This window comes from Tachysurus vachellii, chromosome 23, assembly GCF_030014155.1.
Source record: "Tachysurus vachellii isolate PV-2020 chromosome 23, HZAU_Pvac_v1, whole genome shotgun sequence".
Lineage (NCBI taxonomy): Eukaryota > Metazoa > Chordata > Actinopteri > Siluriformes > Bagridae > Tachysurus > Tachysurus vachellii.
Window position 1 is genome coordinate 13,277,905 of NC_083482.1, and position 16,456 is coordinate 13,294,360.

Genomic DNA, 16,456 nt, shown 5'->3' on the forward strand with positions numbered 1-16,456 from the left:
ACACACACACACACACACACACACTCACCAGGAGTCAAATGGATGGTTGACAAACATTTCTCCGGTGACGAATTAGCCCTTGTGGCGTCAGACTAGAATGAGGTTTCTGACCTGGCCACTGAAGCATGATTATATTTCTACATATTCTTGCCATCGATTTTCCCACACCTGAGAGCAGTGTGTACTGGAGCAGTGACCCGCTGTCTATAATGAGGAAGCACAGTGAGGCCGTAAACACACTTCACGAATGAGGCTGAACAGAGGGTGGAAACGCCAGGAGCTGTCAGTTTTAGAGCAATAGTCCTCTTAGAGAGAGAGAGAGAGAGAGAGAGAGAGAGAGAGAAGCTATTAACTCAACCACTACAATGACTTTCTTTCTTTCTTTCTTTCTTTCTTTCTTTCTTTCTTTCTTTGCACTGTACTTTTTTAACCCTTTATTTTAATGCTTCCTTTCATCCTTTAACTCCTCACTTTTTGTACTTTTAAAGAAAATTTTACAGAAAATTTATATTTCATGTATTATCGAACCATGTCCTTCAATAGTCAGTCGTAATTCAAGCTATAATTTTTTTTCTCTGTTAAACTATAATAAGATTCTTGAGCTTGAACTATAATAAGAATGAGATCTGAGCGTCTTCCGTCATTATTACAATCGCTGTTAGAGAGAAATGGTATTGAGATAAGATCCTTCATAAAATGTAGAAAATATGAATATATAAAATGACCAATACATGAAATTAGTGATATTGTGATAATAAATAATATAATGCATAACAAATAGCAAGTGGAGATATTTTGAATAAAGGATGTGTTCTAAGAAAAAAAGGTATTTTTGAATAATTATGAGATTATAGTGGGAGCACGGTGGCTTAGTGGTTAGCACGTTCGCCTCACACCTCCAGGGTTGGGGGTTCGATTCCCGCCTCCGCCTTGTGTGTGTGGAGTTTTCATGTTCTCCCCGTGCCTTGGGGGTTTCCTCCGGGTACTCCGGTTTCCTCCCCGGTCCAAAGACATGCATGGTAGGTTGATTGGCATCTCTGGAAAATTGTCCGTAGTGTGTGATTGTGTGAGTGAATGAAAGTGTGTGTGTGCCCTGTGATGGGTTGGCACTCCGTCCAGGGTGTATCCTGCCTTGATGCCCAATGATGCCTGAGATAGGCACAGGCTCCCCGTGACCCGAGGTAGTTCGGATAAGTGGTAGAAAATGAATGAATGAATGAGATTATAGTTTAAAAGATATATGAATATTAAGCTTATTGTAGACACATTTACTAAGCATTATTTATTTTTTTTTTGGTTATTTATTACATTTTCCCCCCAAATAAGTAAAATTTATTATTATTATTATTATTATTATTATTATTATTATTATTATTATTATTATTATTATTATTGATGTTGTTGTTGTTGTTGTTTTTAATTTTTTTTTAAGAAAATGTGACTTGTGAAAAATGTGACCACAGTTTCTATAGATTTAATGTATTATTGAATCGTGTCATACTTTTGATCTCTTTATAGTTCACTTATAGTTCATAAGTCTGTGAAACAATCTACAAGTTCAAGCAACAGTTTTTTTTTTTCTCTATTAAACTTAATGAAACAACAACAACAAGAAAAGAATGTCACATTACTGAGAAGCCGGAAAGCACAAAGTCCTCCATGTGGTGAAAATGTATCACGTTATCTCTGACATTGGAGACTCCTTCCTCACCAACCGAATCGACGATTACATTTATTTACACGGAGTATCCGTCATACACAACCGGGGTTATTTAATTATTAAACTAAAACTTAATTCATTCCCATCAAAAGGAATACGAAAGATATTTTTCCTATAATCTATATAAAGGCTCTAAATTGCCCTTCTTACAAATCCCATCTCATTACACACACTTACACACAAACTAAAAAGTGTAACCTCCTTGATGTTTAAATTCTCCTGGTCCTTCTGTCTGTTCCCCAGAAACATCCATCGGTATCGATCTCTAATACAGTGCGTGTGAGCATACGGATGAAAGGAGAAAGCGAAGACTTAAGTGTTCTCAGAGTGTCGAAGGGTTAAGCGCCTTGTCTCACATAAACTATTACAGCTAAAGTTTTGTACCTTAACACACTTGAATCACGTAATTGGAAACTCATGTGTGTCTGACATTGTGAGTCAAGGACAGAGAACAGTGCTACATGAGCTTTCTTCTCTTAGCTTTCCATCTAAATGTCTTGTTCAATAAAAGTCATGTGATCTGAGCTTCTTCAGTCATTATTAGAAACACTGTAAGAAAGAAACGGTATTTAGATGATATCCTTGATGAAATGTAGAAAATAGAAATAAATAAAATTACCAATACATTAATTTAGTGATATTGTAAGCTTAACTATATGGGAAAAAATTTTAAAAAGAATAACAAATGGAGATATTTTAAATAGGAAAAATAATAAATTAATAATAAATAAATGTAATTATTATGAGATTATTATTTAAAAGATATGTGACTATTGAATTATTTTTAGACATATTGAGTAAGCTTAAAATTTTTATTCATTTTTTTAAATTTGTTTATATTTTTTTTATTTTTCTTCCCAATATAAGTGCTTACAAATTTATTTTGTGCTTTTATTTTCTTCTTCCATGTCTAACAAGCACAGCAACTCTAAAAAAAAAAAAAAAAAAAAAGAAAAGAAAAGAAAAAAAGAAAATCTTAAATAATAATAAATACATAAAAATATCTAAATGTAACTACATGATAAAAAAATCTTATACAAAATAATTGGTCAATTTCTGTAGAGAACGAATACATCAGGTTATAGAAAGATGACAAACTTTGTGGAAGTAAGAGTCTTACTCCATTCCATCACTGATTGTTTTCCTCTAACAGCATGCCCTGTCATATACCCTACATGTTTTTTGTACCTATCAGCTTGTAATGCTGTATAATAATGATGATCATTATGGCCAGCTGTCAGCAGTGCTTCCTGAATGAGACTTTTATAGTCCAAACTTCCTGTTGCCTTTCCCTCTTTATCTGTAGCTTCATGTCATCCGCTCCACCCTTGCCCGAGGGGGTGTGCACATGCCCTCTCCCTAGAGTCCTGCACCTGGGCAGGGGGAGAGTGGAGTGTGTGTGTGTGTGTGATTAATGGGATGGGGACGGAGCCGGAGCAGGAGCTGGACCTGGGCTGATGAATGAGGGCCAGGGTGTGGGTTGATAAGACATGGCCTATGAATCTGTTCCACTTCAACACTTGCTTTGATCATTGACAAGTAAGGCCAGAGACAGGCCTGCCTTCGCATCTGTCCAAACAAACAACACACACTCCCACACACACACACACAAATATGTGTGTACGCACAAACTCTTGCTTCAGAGACAAGGCTGAGAAGCATATACCAGAGAGAAAGACAGAGAAGGAGAGAAAGGGAGGTGTGTTTTAGACCTCGGATTGAGCAGGTAAGATATGATCCATGAAAGTCTTTGTGACAGCAGGCCAGAGGCCTTAGCATGGGCTGTGAGAACACATTACACACCACTGGAGCCCTGTGCAGCTGTCACACACACCTCCGTTTCTGTGCCGTGCCACTACACTTGCGTCACCGAAATATCTAAAGGGTTTTTTTCCCCTCTCTTCTACCCGACATCCTACACCATACACTTGTGTAGGACAGTATTTTCAAGACAAAGGACAGACACAGTCGTCTGCCACCTCCTCAGTCCCCCAAACAACATTCCAAACTAGGAATTCATCTCCATTTCAAAACATTAACAGTAAAGTGCAATAAATAACAAAATTTCTAGCGCTAAGTTCTGATATAATGGAGTAAGTGCAGAACTGGTGGAATTATACATTAGAGCAGAATTTGTAGGAAACTTTGATCGGTTTTAATGTTTTAATTTTAATTGTTAGAATTGAAGTTCAAAGTTATTGAAAAATTGATGTAACAACAGTTTCTTCCTGCAGAGCGTTGAAACATACATTTAAAGTTATGGATACATTTACATAGGAAAAGTAGCATAAAAAATTTACATAGGAAGTCCTTGTGCTCAGAGTCGGAACTTAAGTTTTAATAACTAACATGAAAATTTACATAGGAAGAAGTCCTTGTGCTCAGAGTCGGAACTTAAGTTTTAATAACTAACATGAAAATTTACATAGGGAAAAGTCTTCATGCTCAATGTCACGACAAAACCCGCTTGTAAATTCTGACGTTACTTTTTAAGTGCCAAAATTCCTATAATTATGAATGTTTTGAACTTAAAAAGGTAAAAAGTTACCTCTAAAGTTTAATATATAAGGTTCCTCCCATTCAGAGATGGAACTTAAATGCAAACATTAGATAAAAATTCATGTGGGAAAAGTTTCTCGTACTAAGAGTCATAACTTAAAGGTGAGGTCTCCGTTGTTTGAGAAATGTGAAAAAACTGAGTCGTGACAACAAACTAAACAAAAACAAAACTAACGTGTAGCCAATGAGCAGAAAGGGGCGTGTCTTGTCAATTTGGGCAGAGAGAGTGTTCAGTGCGCATGTGTGACATTAGCAGAAAGCGGTTTTAACATTGACATGGAGGATAAAAACAAAGAAAGAAAGCGAAGAAAGGCTTACGATAAGGTAAGAAGTAGGACGTGTTAATATAGGATCAGCTTTCCAGCGCTGGAGAGAACTGAAGGAGCAGGAAGTTGGCACATATTCACAGATTGGAGTTTCCTGAGTCAATAACTCCTGAGCTAAACGCTGTTGTAGCTGCCTTTCCAACTTTACTTAAGACGCCGAGGCGCTTTTTTCCTTCTCTATAGGTGAGTAACGTTGGTTTTGCTTTGTTACACAGAACTAATATATGCCGCCCTTTGCATGATTATGCTTGTGTGTCGTTTTTGTTTGTTTGTTTATCTGCAATCGTATTGTTCTTCCCTTCAGCTATGATAAAGACGCATTTCTTTCCATTAGTTGCCTGGGTTACGTATGTATGTGTGGGCGGAGCTATCAATACAGGGGTGGGACCCATTCGGGTTAGGGGCGTGTTTGTTTTGGTGATTTCAAATGTCAACATTGGCTTTCGAACAACGGAGACCCCACCTTTAAGGTCAAATGTTACATGATACGTTTTTTATATATGAAAATATACCTTGCACAAAGAGTTGCAACTCAAAATTTACGTAGAAATAGTTCTTTGTGCTAAGAATCATAACTTAAATGTTTACGTTACAATATAATTTAATATGTTTCTTGTACTAAAAGCTAGAACTTAATTTAAAAGTTGCTATAAAATGTTCAAATACATATGAAAGAGTCAGAACTTAAACTCAGATCTTATCAGATGTTATATTTTAATGTTTCAGTTTAAATATTTAGGAAAAGTTCTTCATAATAAAAGTCAAATTTATATTCAAATTTCGCATCAAAAATACACAGAAAAAGTTTCTTAACGGCTGAAACTTCAGTTCAACAGTTGCTGTTTATTGTATGTAGTAAATGTTCCTTGTTATCACAATCAGAGACTCAAACTTTACATCATAGTACAAGGGACTTTTTTGAGTCAGAACTTTAGTTCAAATGTTACGTCATAATTTACGTAGGAAAGGTTTGTCAATTAAATCAAGCTTCAGAATTGCTGCAACTCTCTGGTGTCAATTTTTTTTTAACCAAACTCCACCCGGCAGCTTCTACAGTATGTAACCTCTCAATAGCACGTAGCTTGTCCGCAGTTAGGTCTGAGCTCTGAACAGAAGGAGACGCATTCGGTTTCTGTTTTAAATCCTCACTAAGAGTGTGTAAGTCAACTCTGAATACAGCAACATGTGAATGTTGTGCACATCCTCACCTTGACATTTAAAACTCATTTTCCTCAGCATTTCATTTCATGGCTATTATTAGGAATCTGTGAAGGTGTTTCATAAGAAGACAAACGTACTGGGAAAGATTACCTTAATCTTCTGAATACGCAAGAAATCCTCTCTTGTCTTAATTTCTGTGAAGCATGCAGTGTTGATCTGTACGTCTCTGAGCAGACAGATGGGAAGGATGTGGAGCGAAATTCTCACTGTTAAACAGAACACTTTCATGTTCTTCTCCCTCTTTACAGCAGTCTGTTCTGTTTAAATCTTAAATCCTCATATCCTCTAAAGAAATGACTACAGATAGCAGAGAGAGAGAGAGAGAGAGAGAGAGAGAGAGAGACGAAGGAGCAAAGGAGAGAAGAATGTGAAAGAAAAAACCCACTAGAGATTGAAAAGGCAATAATAACCTACTTAATTTATACTCTTAAAATTATTTTATGCTCAGCAGATACACTGTGGGCCCTTATTGGTATTTAAATGATTACCAAATTATACTAATCCGTTTTCAGAAGAAATTTTCCAGCTCCTCATTTGTGCAGCTAATTGAGCACAGCTTTAAAGTCGACTTAAACAGAAGGAACGCTTCTGCCTTTCCGTTCAATCTGCACTTTGCTTTTCTACTTCATTTCATTTTATTCCTCCCTACTGCTGGGTGGATCGAATTTGTCTCTTTTGAGATCCACTGACGGTGAAACATTTAATTTTCAGTCTGATTAGAACAGCACAGTGTGTTCAAAATCCGCACCATGCATATTAATTCTTATCTACGGACATTTAACGTGTGCTTATGTCACAGCACTGCTGAATGCTTGCTTCTGATTGGTCAAATAGGTCAGGTGTTTAATAATAATTTATTTAATTTGGATTTCCTGTATATAGGAAAATTGTGTACATTTAAATGCTTAGAAGAAGAAGACTTTATTTTGTCTCATATACATTCATTCATTCATCTTCTACCGCTTATCCGAACTACCTCGGGTCACGGGGAGCCTGTGCCTATCTCAGGTGTCATCGGGCATCAAGGCAGGATACACCCTGGACGGAGTGCCAACCCATCACAGGGCACACACACACTCTCATTCACTCACGCAATCACACACTACGGACAATTTTCCAGAGATGCCAATCAACCTACCATGCATGTCTTTGGACCGGGGGAGGAAACCGGAGTACCCGGAGGAAACCCCTGAGGCACGGGGAGAACATGCAAACTCCACACACACAAGGTGGAGACAGGAATCGAACCCCGACCCTGGAGGTGTGAGGCGAACGTGCTAACCACTAAGCCACTGTGCCCCCCTCACATATACATTATAGGACAAAATGTATATGTGACAATGATACAGAGTCCCTGGAGCAGAGAGGGTTAAGGGCCTTGCTCAAGGGCCCAACAGTGGCAGATTGGCAGTGCTGGGGCTTGAACCCAGATCCTCTGAGCAACAACCCAGAACCTTAACTGCTTGAGCCACTACTGGCCCATGTTATAATATAATATATTATATTATATTGAATATTTCTATATTTCTTTAATTCTTTATTATTATATTTTCCAATACCAGCATTTTTTTGGTAAAAATTATGGTTTTAGAAAATAGTCAGATGTATGAGTTAAGAATTAGGGGATTATTCTTTGCTTCAGTCTCTATCAGAGTGAATATATAAATATGAGTAAGAGAGAAAGAAAGAGAGAAAGAGAGAGAGAGAGAGAGAGAGACGTTGACCTTTGGATGAAAATGTCAGCGTTCTTGTACCTGTTTGGTGAGTGTCCAGTGGATAAATCCTTATACAACATAAATCATCAACATGACACCACTAAGCATGGTGGATCGTTCCTTGTCCAACTTATTTATTTCATCTAGAATTCATCTGAACAGGTTTAGATGAGCTCATAGCTAATTCCTTAAGCTCCACCAGCTTTCTTCAGCTCAGAAACATGAGAAACTTTCCCGATCCACATTGCCGTACTATATGACCACTGGGGCTTTCTTTCCTGTTCGAGTTTGTTTACTGGGAAGTGAAGGCTTGTGCCGAGTAGCGATAGCCTGATGTCTTTGACAGTGTTCAGACCCAGACAGAAAGTTACAAATGATAAGATTGTGTAGGTTCAGCCACTGGGAGAAAATCTCTGTATGTGTGTTCTTTCATATTAATCTGCAAAAAAAGCTTTCTTTATCTGTTTCTCTATCACTAGGAGGTCTACAGCAGGATTCTGCAACTGCACAAGTTTATAAACCCCATTAAAATGACTGTTTGAACTGTGAAAATAAATATATGGGGAAGACAGAACTGTGGATTAGATTAACTGCATTTGCAAGTTTTATATAAAATTGGTAATCTAAGAATTTCTATAAAGTATTTAAAAAGAATCCTAAAAAGAAAGGAAACAGTTAGTTAAAGAACCAGTTTATTACTCTAATGATTTTGCACCATATTATTGTTATTATTATTATTATTATTATTATTATTATTATTATTATTATTACTACGGGGGGCACGGTGGCTTAGTGGTTAGCACGTTCGCCTCACACCTCCAGGGTTGGGGGTTCGATTCCCGCCCCACCTTGTGTGTGTGGAGTTTGCATGTTCTCCCCGTGCCTCGGGGGTTTCCTCCGGGTACTCTGGTTTCCTCCCCTGGTCCAAAGACATGCATGGTAGGTTGATTGGCATCTCTGGAAAATTGTCCGTAGTGTGTGATTGCGTGAGTGAATGAGAGTGTGTGTGTGCCCTGCGATGGGTTGGCACTCCGTCCAGGGTGTATCCTGCCTTGATGCCCGATGACGCCTGAGATAGGCACAGGCTCCCCGTGACCCGAGGTAGAAAATGAATGAATGAATATTATTACTACTACTACAACTATGATTTATTTATTTACTTACTCATTTATTTCTTTTTTAACAATTTTCTCATGTGTTCTAATTTGATATTTTTTTTCCTGTGTTTCCACGATTATCATTTTATAATATTAACACAAACGTTTAAAAAAAAAAACACACACACACCTAAAAAAAACAACCTAAAGCTAACCAAACCACAACCTAAACACAACCTGGCTTAAGATAGACACATGAAAGAGGAGGAGCTTTCGGAACTGACATGCAACATGATTGACAGGTGAGTACAGAGGGTTTTTTTGTTGTTGTTGTTTGTTTTTTGTGTGTTTTTTTAATGTATATAATTTGTTTTTGTGCTATTTACAGAACTTGGGTGTCAACAGAGCCCATCGTTTCTCCTCTGCAGTGTGACAACAAAATCTTGAACTTTATGTTCTCCTCCATCACCAATAGGTTGGAAATCACATCATATCGCTTATCCCACAATCAATTCTTTACTTCCCTTCTGCTCCACCTTTAAGGATGACATTTAAAAACCTCAGAAAATGATCACAAAGAACTCACTTAAGTAGTGTGAAAGGGAAAAGTAGAGGGAAAAGGAGAGTGGAAAGAAAGAAGAAAAGAGTGAAACGGCTGGTTAATGCATACACATGACTAATATCTCTCACTGCAGGTGCCTCAGTCAGGCATAAACTGTAAAGTGTGTGCACAGCAGCATGCTAAATGAATCCCAACTGCAGAATGGAACTCTTTTCATACTCAAACTAATTGACCTATCTCAAGTGTGTGTGTGTGTGTGTGTGTGTGTGTGTGTGTGTGTGTGTGTGTGTGTGTGTTTGTGTGTGTGTGTGTGACAGAGAAAGAGAGAGAAAGGTTTGATCTGCACAATGTCTTGTTTGCCACTAAAGCCGTCAAAACACATTTAGTTCCTTAGATTGGATTCCATCCATCTTCCTATCTATCTATCTATCTATCTGCCTATCTATCTATCTATCTATCTATCTATCTATCTATCTATCTATCTATCTATCTATCTATCTATCTATCTATCTATTTATTTTTCTGTACCATTTATCCTACATGGGCTGTCAACCAATGACACACACACACACACACACACACACACACACACACACACACACGTCAGCCTACCATGCAAGGATCTCTTTGGAAACCAGAGATCCCAGATGTAACCTCTACAGCACACAGGGTGGAGGTGGGAATTGAACCCCCAACCACAGAGTTGTGAGGATACTGTTGAATCCTTGATTCTGATTGGTTAAAAAAACAGTTCTATAAATTATAGAATTTCTATTGCATTATAATGATGTTTTCAGTCTTATAGTCTATCATTAATCCCAAGGATGTTGTATAGTGAACATGCTACACAGTCGATGACTAATAATAATCAGAAATATACATGTTCGGATAAAGAGAGAGAGAGAGAGAGAGAGAGAGAGAGAGAAAAGAGAGAGAGAGAGATTTAACAATACTTTTATTCATTATCTGCAAGAGAAAACATATATACTATGAGTATATATAAAGTATATAAAGTATACATAAAAGGTAATTAAACGAATACAAAAATAAATAAAATCAAAAAATGTAAATAAATAAAAAAGGCAATAGTTAAAAATAGAAAGTTTGCAAACATTATAAAGTGAGATTATTCTTAAACAACCACTAAAATATTAAATAAGTAGCTCACAGGGGTTAAAAACAAGTTGGAACTGTACATAAAACCTCATTAATACACTAGTTTAGCTTTGCCCATCAGATAGTTTAATAAATCCAGTTTTCTCCTTTTCGAGAAGCGGAAATCCAGTTTTCTCCTTCTCTGAGAACTCATTCATTCATTCATTTTCTACCGCTTATCCGAACTACCTCGGGTCACGGGGAGCCTGTGCTCAGGCGTCATTGGGCATCAAGGCAGGATACACCCTGGATGGAGTGCCAACACATCGCAGGGCACACACACACACTCTCATTCACTCACGCAATCACACACTACGGACAATTTTCCAGAGATGCCAATCAACCTACCATGCATGTCTTTGGACCGGGGGAGGAAACCAGAGTACCCAGAGGAAACCCCCGAGGCACGGGGAGAACATGCAAACACACACACACAAGGTGGAGGCGGGAATCGAACCCCGACCCTGGAGGTGTGAGGCAAACGTGCTAACCACTAAGCCACCGTGCCTCCTTCTCTGAGAACTCTTCATCTGATATTTGAAACAAGATCTTTAGTAGCTTAAAAAGACCTTTTAATCTTGGTCATCTTAAAAACAAGTGTTCTACAGTAGGTCTTCCTTTACCCCACAGAACCTACACTACACCCTTCACTTCTGGATTGAGGTGTGCCACATGTCCGTCTGTAACTATCACCCCGTGAATGTTCCTCCACTTCAGGTCAGCAGTACGCTTCTCTACAGGGGGTTTATACAGGGTCCTCCACCTGTCTCGCACAAATACGTCCGGGTTCAACACCCCTGGCCACCTTGAGACTTTTTGTCTCCTTTGTGCAGCACCTTTACTGTTATTTGGTACATAGCTTACTTGGACATGTCCTTAAAAAGGTCAGATTGTGGAGTCTTGAAAGACAAAATTGAGTCTGTGACTTTGTCCTCTTCCTCTGCTCTCACTGCAGGGAGAATTCGAAGTCCTGGTAACTCCACGTCTTTCCTCCTGTCTAGAGTAGTCCTGTCTCTCTGTCCAGCGAGACGGAGAGAGAGAGAGAGAGAGAGAGAGAGAGAGAGAGAGAGAGAGAGAGAGAGAGAGAGAGAGAGAGAGAGAGAGAGAGAGAGAGACTTGTGCTAAGTTCGAAAAACAAATTAATTGCATCCCTACTAGCAAAGCAGCTGAGCTAGCTAGTGCTGTAACTAGCCTGGTATCTACAGTATACAAACAAAAACAAATAGAACATTAGCATTCATGTTTCTCTGACATGTTAGCTAATGTTCTATTTGTTTTTGTCAGAGAAACATGAATGCTAATGTTCTATTTGTTTTTGTTTGTATGCTGTAGGAATGTTAGCTGCAGGAAACACCACACAGGCACCTAGCTTTATTTACAGCTATTTACTCTAATACATAAGCTCACTTTATTAGCTAGCTAAAATTAAGCATTAACATTAACATACTAGCGACATATTTGCTTTAACAAACAAAATAAGGAAAGAAAGTAAATTGGCTAAGTTGGAAGTAGATGCTGAAGCAAAGAGCGACTAAAATTATTATGTAGGGCATGTTTTTTTTTTCAGACTGTATGGTGATGTCACATTAGCACGGAGTGTCTGAGATACTGTATATGACAATTTATATGTAATTGTTATAGTTCAGCCTGTACATTTAATTAAATCGCATGTCTAATTGACTCAAATAGCAAAATCTACTTCTCCTAGTTTTAAACACACACATACACACACAAACACACACACACACACACACACACACACACACACACACACCATAGGCCAAAGGGTCAGGGATCATCAGATGTTGCAACTGGCCTGCATTCTGCATTCTTCTCTTGGCACAATGTAGATGATTTGCTGTCATGACAAATGTCACAAGAGATTAATAGAAAATGAGCAAAGAGTTAATATGTTATAGAGCTGAAATGCAAATGATGTCTTCTGAAAACTTCAATATTTACGATGCTTTTAAAACCATGAGATGATAAAACTGTACAAACTGTCTGCCTATAGGAGTGTAAAAATGGAAAAGAAGTAATCGTGTGTGAGTGAGTGAGTGTGAGTGAGTGAGTGTGTGAGTGAGAGTGAGTGAGTGAGTGAGTGAGTGTGTGAGTGAGAGTGAGTGAGTGAGTGAGTGTGTGAGTGAGAGTGAGTGAGTGAGTGAGTGAGTGAGTGAGTGAGTGTGTGAGTGAGTGAGTGTGTGAGTGAGTGAGTGTGTGAGTGAGTGTGTGTGTGTGAGTGTGTGAGTGAGTGACTGAGTGTGTGAGTGTGAGTGTGTGAGTGAGTGTGTGAGTGTGTGAGTGTGTGAGTGAGTGAGTGAGTGAGTGAGTGTGTGAGTGAGTGAGTGAGTGAGTGAGTGTGTGAGTGAGTGAGTGTGTGAGTGAGTGTGTGAGTGAGTGTGTGAGTGTGTGAGTGAGTGTGTGCACGACAAAGTCTTTGCCCCTTCCTGTTTTTTTATTTTTTTTGCACGTTTGTCACACTTTAATGTTTCAGATCATCAAACTAATTTGAATATTAGTCAAAGATAACACAAGTAAACACAACATGCAGTTTATAAAGGAAGGTTTTTATTATTAAGGGAAAACAAAATCCAAACCTACATGGCCCTGTGTGAAAAAGTGTTTGCCCCCTAAACCTAATAACTGGTTAGGCCACCCTTAGCTGCACGAACTGCAATCAAGCGTTTGCGATAACTTGCAATGAGTCTGTTACAGTGTTGTGGAGGAATTTTATATGTGTGTGTTTTTGTATATATGTGTGTGTGTGTGTGTGTGTGTGTGTGTGTGTGTGTGTGTGTGTGTGTGTGTGTGTGTGTGTGTGAGTGTGTGAGTGAGTGAGTAGATTTATGTTTGCACATGTTCCATCTGACCTAAAGCCCCTGTTTTTGTCTGTAATTCATAAAAGCCAATCAGGCATTGACCTGCCCCGGGGTCATCCACTACAGAGTCACCCTCTTCACATATGTCGGCATCGACACTGACACACTGACACACCGAGCATCCATTAAAACACGAGCACAGATTGAAGACATGATACAAGCTAATGAAGATAAAGGTCAGCGGTCAAGAGTCGTCATTTTATTGTGACAGACATGTTGAGCTGGGTAAAAGAAAAAAACAACAACATTCATGTAAAAGATGAAGTGTTTTTTATGGTGTTGTTTAATTAGAAGCTCTGAAAGGTCGGAAGGTGGATTTATGTTCTAAATCTTCATCTATGATTGGAGAGAAAGTAAAAAGTGACCCTGAGGAGGGACGACTGTTTACAGCTGCTATAATGTGTTAAATAAACAATACGTATATATATTTTTTCTAGACGCTACACAAACCTTAAACATTACTATAAAAATGGTAAAAAGTACTTTTTTCTCTTTTATTTTCTTCAATAGAATAACACAGTTGGTAAGTTGATGCATTTTTTAAAAAAAATTGTCTTACGAACAAAGTTAACGGCGTCATTTAAAATACGTTTGTGCAAAAGAAAAATTTGGATCCGTCCACGATCCGTTCGTTTTTAACCTTTAATCCGAGTTCAATCTTGAACACTGTTTCCACAGCAACTGTAAATTGAACAATCGTTCTATTTTGAGTTTAATCGAAGAGAAGTGCAGCGTGTCTTCCTCGTATTTATCTGTCCGCTGGGACGCTCCTGTGCTAGCGGAGCAAACTCCACCCTGATCTGTGGGTCTGGAGGAACGGGACCTGCATCATGCCCTGTGTCGTGGGTGCACACACACACACACACACACACACACACACACACACACACACACACACACAAACATATCCTCAATTCCAGACAATGGAACTGGAACGTGTTCAGGACTATTCACAGCAGGACTACCCCTAAAATTTGTGTGTATGTGTGTGTGTGTGTGTATGTGTGTGTGTATGTGTGTGTCTGTGTGTGTGAGAGAGAAAGAGATGTGTATGTGTGTAGTTGTGTTCTCAGCAGGACTACTCCTCCACAGTAGGCAGGAAACCCCACCAGTCAACTCCACTACCCGCCAGCAGTGACAGGATACACTGCCTGCCAAGCAAGCACAGTGGGTGAACGGTCATTATACTCTCTCTCTCTCTCTCTCTCTCTCTCTCTCTCTCTCTCTCTCTCTCTCTCTCTCTCTCTCTCTTTCTCTCTCTCTCTCTAGCTCCATGATCTTTGTTTCTGAATGAAACATGGCCCTAAACACTGATACCAAAGAAGTTATACAGCCAAAAGTAACATTAAAAGTAACAACAAATGTCAAATACAGAATGTTAGAATATAAACAATGAAGAAAAATATTAGCTTTACCTTTGGGAATGAATTTTTTATAACTTGTATGGCCAAATTTTGCCTTTATAACCGCATCCATCTTCTGGAGATAAGCTTTTTTCCCCTATTTTTCTTTGTTGTTATTATTTTATTTTATTATTTATTTTTTAGTTATTATTAGCCCTGTGATGGGTTGGCACTCCGTCCAGGGTGTATCCTGCCTCGATGCCCGATGACGCCTGAGATAGGCACAGGCTCCCCGTGACCCGAGGTAGTTCGGATAAGCGGTAGAAAATGAGTGAGAGTGAGAGATGAGAGTGAGTGTTACTATTATTATTATTATTATTATTATTATTATTATTATTATTATTATTATTATTGTAATGCATAGATTTAAATAAATACATATATCTATAATTGTTTTATTCTCATCTCTCTTATTCTCATCTGCTAAGTTCTAAATAAGTTTTAAATATAAATATAATTCATTTTTTTTCTTTTCAACGTAATGTTTCACCCATTTTTCACATCTGAACTTTTTTATTTTTTATTTTTTATTTTATTTTTTTACAACATATTATTCATATAATTTATTTACTCTCAAAATATTGGTATATTTTGGTCCATTTTCTTTTTCTCCAATAATTTGTTACACGTCGGACATCTGACCCTCAGTGCAGCTCCACAGTTTTGTTTTCCTGCATGTGCTTTGTGAAGTGTGTGTGTGATTTTTCCTTGAGGATAATGTACAGATCTTATATGGAGCTGTTGTTTCTAGTCAGGTCCTAATCCACATCGAAGATGGCGACTGTTCACAGTCACAGCGGATGAAAAACTGGAAGCTGGAGTGCAGCAGGATGTGAAACGTTTTGAAAGGGTCTGCCATGTCTGCTTTTGTGTTAGTGTAGCATGTTTTCTGCTATTGACAGAGCCCTCAGTGGCGTTTGCAAGGGGATTTGATAAGAGCTCCCAGACAGATTTACACTCTCTCTCTCTCTCTCTCTCTCTCACACACACACGCACACACTCACACTCACACACACACACACACACACACACACACACACACACACACACACACACAGATATTGTCCACTGTGGCAAAGAGATAGAGAGAAAAGAGCTCTTGAAATTCACCATGTCTGGAGATGTCGACGTGAGTTCAACACGATTAGATAGGAGTGTGTTTCTTCTGTAGGCTTTTTTTTTTTTTTTTAAGTTTTCGTCTCTGTTTGCTGTCTGGGTCTCGCTGACGAGCCAGATTTCACGCTGTAAACACTCCAAGGACGTGTCTAACACAGTCAGAAGTTGCCTGAGTGACTGGATCATGTTAAGGCATGCTTTAATGGTGTATTACTTGAGTGAGTTAGTAAATAGTAAAAAGAAAGAAAGAAAGAAAGAAAGATGTTTTTTTTTTCTAAAACAACTATTCATTTTTTTTCCATGTTTATTTCATTCAGCAAACTTTGATTGACATGAAGCTACTATTTATGCTGCTGACATGTGGTTAATGTGTCACTCTTTGTGTGTGTGTGTGTGTGTGTGTGTGTGTGTGTGTGTGTGTGTGAGTGCAGAGCAGCTGTTGCTGGTGCTTGACAGATTGTGTGTGTCTTTCAGACAGAGGGTCTTGTACTTGTTGTGTTAACACTAACCCTACACAATAATCTGGCCCTTGTAAAGCAGGTAGCGCCTACACAAAAACGGCAGTGTCCAACATGCTAATGAAGATGGGGAGGGGCCAGGAATAGATTTAGAGAGAGAGAGAGAGAGTGAGAGAGAGAGAGAGAGAGAGAGAGAGAGAAGACAAGAAGGAGGGGTTTGAAGGGTGCACGGTTTCTCGCATCAC